Genomic DNA, 6,551 nt, shown 5'->3' on the forward strand with positions numbered 1-6,551 from the left:
ACGAGATTACTCACTTGATAAACGATGCGGTGTAAGATAAAGCAAGAACCAACTTTAAACAAGCACAAGTTAACCTATAAATAAGATTATTGTTTTAATGATCGGTTTTAAGTCTTGATTATAAGTTAGCATAATTAATAAGTAAATTATTATATATAATATATATATTACCGGAAAAGCAGGGCAGAACAGGGAGGAAGACGGAGGCAGAGAGGGAGGCGGCAGAGAGAGCAAGGAGGAGGTTAAATTAAGTGTTTGTGTGTGATGTGTTAGGAAAAATAAGATTATTGTTATTTATAGGGAAACCCTAGGGAACACAATCCCTAGAAAAGGGGAAAAGATCTCAAAAAGCAAAAGATTTCAAAAGCAAAAGATATCAAAAGATATGGCAGCTGCAGGGGACAAAGGAAAAGCTGACAGGGAACAGTAAAAAGCATGGGCGGATCAGATAAAGGTACTGGTCAAGCATGGAAAAAGCAGATCTCCAAAGATAATGTCAGTCACTTTTTCTGCCAACCAATGGGGTTGGTGCGCATGCTGCGCCGAAAGTAACTTTTCAGACATAAAGCAGATTAGGTCAACGGCTCAAAAGATAAGACATCACAAAAGCAAACGGCTAGATTAAACAGAAGAAAACTCAAAGGGTTTAGCGCGAGAAAGCTCGAGCGCGAAGGCAGACACAGAAGGTCAAGAGAGCGCGAGCGCGAAGGCAGACAGAACCAACCTTAACGCGTCGCGGAAAGAACTACATTTCTAAGCGCGCCGCGGGAAGAATCACATTTCTTAGCGCGCCGCGGGAGGAATCACATTTCTTAGCGCGTCGCGGGAGGAACTAAAATTCCTAGCGCGCCGCGGGAAGAACTATAATTCTTCGCGCGTCGAGGGATGAACTACGATTCTTAGCGCGCTGCGAGAAGAACTACAAATCCTTAGCGCGTCGCGGGAAGAACTACCGTTCTTAGCGCGCTGCGAGAAGAATTACAATTCTTAGCGCGCTGCGAGAAGAGTTCGTCTCGCGAATCGCTGTAACAGGTGGTCTTCACGCAGGCTTCCTTGTAAGGAGTCTGGCGCGTGGAGCTGCGCAGACAACCTTAGGCGGGAAGGAACAAAGGACAAGCAAAGAGTTAGAAGAAAAAGAGGGAAACAAGGCTTAAGGGCGGGACGGCGACAAGAGGGAAAAGAAGACGGAAAGAGAGAAGGAGAGGGACGGGACGGCGGAAAGAAAGAGAGAGAAAGAGGCGGGAAAGAAAATATATTATTACTAAAAGTAAAATATAAGTATAAATAAATATTAAATCATAAAAGAAGGAGATCGGATAAGGGAAACGGGTACCTGGGTCGGGTCGGATCGGGGCAGATGTCACATATACACCGCGTAGGAGGTATGCAGCCCGATATATACGGAGAGCATCCACCGATGCCGGAGGACGAGCTACGGGTATGGTGGCGGGCCATCAGCGATCACGACTTCAGGGATATGACCTTGGACACCAGTTCCTAGGTCTCGGCTATTACGGACCCGCTGCACAGGTACGTTCTTAAAATGTATTCAATTGTTTAGTATAACGTAATATATATTAATAATATAATATAATATAATATAATATAATATTATATTATATTATATTATATTATATTATATTATATTATATTATATTATATTATATTATATTATATTACATTACACAGGTACCTTCACATGCTGATTGCGATGTCCATCGCGGGTCGCAATCAGGGCGCGGAGCACTGCAGCCTGCGCGACCTGTTTTTTTTAGGTGTCTGCTGACTCACAGGCACTGCAACCTCGCTAGGGGGTTTGCAGACTATTTTGTTGGCTACCAGTTCAGGCAGGGACGAGGGTCCTTGATGGGTGGCGGGTACGTCACCCAGCTTGCGATATCTCTGGGCCATGGAGCCCTGGTGGATGGCCTGCGTATAACTCCGACCCCTCCCAGCCCGCTGGACCGCCTCCGTTGCGGCGGCATGCACATTGTGCGTTCGTTCCACGGACCCAATGGCCCGCGGGAGCGACTAGTGGCCGGGGCGGGGGAACGTGCGCCTTACGTCCCGATGCCTTTAGTCGAGCCTCCCCCACTCGCGGCACCGGAGGTGGAGCTTGTCCATGAGCCTGTCGACGCGGGGGAGGCGGCGGCGGGGATTCGGACGACGGTGGTGCCGGACGTGAGGATCCGGGCGCATCTCAGGTACGTTTTAATGTATTAACGTTTTATCGTTTCTTTTAATTCGACTTCGTATTAAACGTATTTCTGGGGTTTTGTTGTTAGGGGCCGACACAACACGTTCCACGCACATATCGCGCGGTGCATCTGGGTCCCGCCACCGACGCTAGGTTGGAGGCCCTAGAGTTGGAGATGCGGCGGATGTCGCGCCAGATTGACTGGCGGATGAGCCAGATGTCGCGCCAGATCGACTGGCTTGTTGCCAGTCGGGTAGCGGAGCTGTCTGGACAGCAGTACACCATGCCACCGCCACCACCCCCAGTTTTGACCACGAGGCTAGCACGTCTGGCGTGAGACGCGGACGGGGCGACGACGTGGATGCCCCAGACGGTTCGGGGCCGAGGAGCAGGGGAGAGGACGACGCCGACGTTGGCGACGCGTTCGGGGAGCTCGTGGGCCACGGCGACGACATGGGCATGGACATGGGGGACCTCACGTAGATTTTATGTTCTAGTTGTCGTATTTTCTTTTATTTGTACAGATTTAACAATGATTTTTGAAATATATATGTGTTAACTGTTTTTCACCGAAAGGATATTAAATAATAAATAAATAATTAATTAATATATAATGATAATAATAATAACAATAACAAAATAACAAAGAAAAAAATAAAAAAAAAACATAATAAGACAAAATTGGTTGGATTTTCTAGAAACACCGGCCTATACGCCGCGTATAGACCTATACGCGGCGTATAGGCCGGTGTTTTAGCAATTGGACGGTGTCCCTAGAAAATTCGTTTTTTAATCATTACTCGTGTCACATTGTCTAATATATATTTTACTCTTTCGATCAATGAGGATATTAATTATTAATCTCACAAATCTGATTAGCGTAGAACACTAATGTTGAATAAAGGTGTACAAACTGGCTTTAAAATCAAAGTTGTTGTGGGTTGAAACCGGTTCGGTTTAGTTAACAAAAGTCAAAACCGGCTTATGATCGGTTTTGGTTCGGGTTGAAACCGGTTTCTTGACTAGGTTATGATTGATTTTGGTTTGAGTTTTTATCGGTTTTGGTTCCGGTTGTGGCCGGCAGTGGCGGATCTAGGATTTTTTTCTAATGGGTACACTATTGTTAAATGCTCTAATTTTATATGACCGGTCATAAAAAATTTCGGGCCGATTCAACGATTCGGGTCGGGTAAGGTTCATTACATAACATAAATACGATAAATTAACAAAAAAATAAGCATCGTCATAGAAAGGATAACATACATAAGATACAATTGTTTAAAAAAAAACTTACTTATAGTTGTTCTCTACGAGTTTTCATCTTTTGGAAACGCTACATTACATTTTCACTCGAAACTTGTTGAAGGAAATCTCTTTCAATGTGACAAATACAAGCATCGTTCAAGAATCCATCACCCAGCCTATTACGCAATTCGGTCTTCAAATGCTTCATTGAAGAAAAACTTCTTTCAAGAATCCATCACCCATCCTATTACACAATTTCGTCTAATTTCATCTTTTTGACTTGGAAGATAAGATGAAATTGGTTTCCTTTCCGAAGGATCCCATGGAAATCATCCAAATCTATTCTTTAGAAATATCTTTTAATATTCATAATGCCAACAAATCAAATTTAAACACCACTAATTATCTAATTCAATTAAAAAAATTTCAACAGAACCATCCTTTGTAATTCTAATTTCAATAAATATACGAAAATACTTGAAGCAAAACAAGAAAATAATTAATTATCTTACCTAGTTACCTTGAAGATTGAAGTGAAGCTTTGAGCCTGTGAAGGGAGGGTCGCGGCAGCCAGCAAAGGCAGAGGGCGGCGCGCCGAGCGGTAGAGGCAGAAAACGTTGACGGAGACGGAGTTTGATGGTGGGCCGGTGGCTGCTGTTACTGTTAGGGTTTGAAGGGGTCAGGCACTTAGGCCATGGAGCTGTTCTTGTTATGTGGGTAAAAAAGGAAAACCCACGGCTTAGTTAATTGGTTAAAAAAAAAGAATAAAACAAATGGCTATAAAAGAAATAAAACTAAATCTTGATCTTAATGGTATTCGAACCCGGGTTTACTCAACTAAAAGGAGGGATGTTTACCATTAGAGCTAGGCTATAGAATGTTAATGGATTCACTCTCAAAAATTATATGGGTTCACTATCATAATTTCTATAGGTATTCTATATAAATTTCAAAACTCGGTGGATTCCCGTGACACCGTAACTAGCATGTAAATCCGCCCCTGGTGGCCGGTTTTAGTTTGGTTAATCGGTTTCAATGGAGAAAATTACAAACCCGTTTCCAGACCTACGGTTTCAATCGGTTCCAAACTGGTTTATACATAATTGGTATCAAACCGGTTCGAGTTCGGTTTGATTTTCATGCCGATTCATTTGCCCACCTCTAATGTTGAACCACTAAAATCCTTTCTTTGCTTGATTGTAATACTTAATAAATGATCCAATATAATAATCCGTTATCGTATGTTACGTGCGCGACTCTCTTAACCTTTGATTTCGAAAACACACTAACCCTAAAATCACAACACGATATGTTCGTCATCCACCGCCTCTTCCGTCCCGTCAAAGTCCACCGTCAACTGTTGCGAACATCGTTTACCATCTTGAGCACCATCCTCTTACGTCACGACCATTGATCATTGATCACCTGTCAGTTGATTAATTTCCAATTGAAATTGAAATTGAAAATGTTGAACCTAATTGATCAATTTGCCTTGAAGTTGATTCAATTAATCAACTGTTTGAGGCTTCAATCGATCAATTTTTGAGTTTTGAGTGATGGGTTTTAACCTTGAATGTGTCAGGATTTAAGCCTGAACATTTTAGATTTTGGAATTTGGCTTGAACGTTTTTGTTTTTTTTTTAACATTGAACGTATTTCACGGACGTAATGTACGTTAAGCAAGTATTGTACGTTAACTCAACCCTATAATACTTGACTAATTTTTAAATTCTAAATTTTGGTTCTCAAAACGTTTATGTTTTTAACTTTGTCGTTCTTTTCTGTTGCGAAATACTTATTTCTAGGGATGAGCATTTTGTCCCAAATACATGTAGTCGAACTAGTACACGTATCTGTACCCGTACCGATTTAGCCTATTCGGAGGGTATTGGTACTCATTTTTGTTGAATTTCGGTACATGTACAATCGAGTACATGTACAGGTATGCTTGGCATTTTGTGCCTGTTTGGAGTATATGCGGGTTTAATTGGAATTCTTCATATCCCCCACTTGTGGCCTAGTAGTAGGAGGCTTAGGTTCTCCAGTGGAGACTCAAGTTCGAATCCCACTAATGTCATATTTGGGTGGATATTGGCAATGACAGATTTGAGCTAGGCCTTGTGCAAAGGTTGTCAGTTCGAATCCTGAGCCCACTTGGGTTTTCGTCACACCGTGTGTTACGCCAGAGAGTTCTGCTCTTGTGGTGGCATAACGACTGTCAAGTGGCAGTCGACGGTATGGTTTCTTGGGGGAACGCCCAAGCCAAACTCTGAAGCCAGCGTGGGCCCTGTTAAGACAACATAGTCTGGCCAGAGTGGGGCATCGGGGCTCTCCAAATTTGAAGAGTGCGGTAGCCTAAATACAACAAAGTCGCCGTTCAAAAAAAAGTACCAAATGATTCTTCAATATTAAATAATATAATATTAAATAATATAACATCCAAGACTTGAACCAACAAAGAAATCAGTTAAAGTCAGCGACCGAATTAAGGTTCTTCAATATTATCTTATCATTAAATCGGCGACCAATTTGGTACTTGCACTAATTTGGTACCGGTCATGTACCTGTGCAAATATCGAACCCGGACTAATTCAGGTTGTTTGTTACTCGTACTGGTACCGATCTCAAGATCGTTGAAGATTTGGAAATAAAAAACACAAAGTGGTACAAAAATGGGTATTGTACCGAAATACCCGTACTCGTACCATACCAAAAATTTGGTACGAATATTGGGTACATGTTTTTATTGATTTTTGGTGCGGGTACATGCACGAGTACGGATACAGGTATTGTCCTACACTTATCCCTACTTATTTCTATCAACGTTTCGATGTAATATATTTAATGGTTTCGTTTAATATAAAGTTCTTAATATTATCAGCGATCAATCCAATGTACGAGTCTACGACAATTAAGCTTTTTATACAAAGTTTTGAATGTTATCAACGACGTTAATGTTTAATTTTCTTATAAAGTTACGTATTTTATCAGCTTCCAGTTCGTGACAACGTTTCAACATTAGTTTTTGGGTGTTGCTAAACGTACCACCCTCCCCTTCATTTTTACTAAACGTACCCCTTCCCTTGAGTTTTCTCATGGTTTTACGCCC

Source organism: Bidens hawaiensis, unplaced genomic scaffold, assembly GCF_021521415.1.
Source record: "Bidens hawaiensis isolate Kalapana, Puna unplaced genomic scaffold, B.hawaiensis_p1.1 tig00073980_1, whole genome shotgun sequence".
Classification (NCBI taxonomy): domain Eukaryota; kingdom Viridiplantae; phylum Streptophyta; class Magnoliopsida; order Asterales; family Asteraceae; genus Bidens; species Bidens hawaiensis.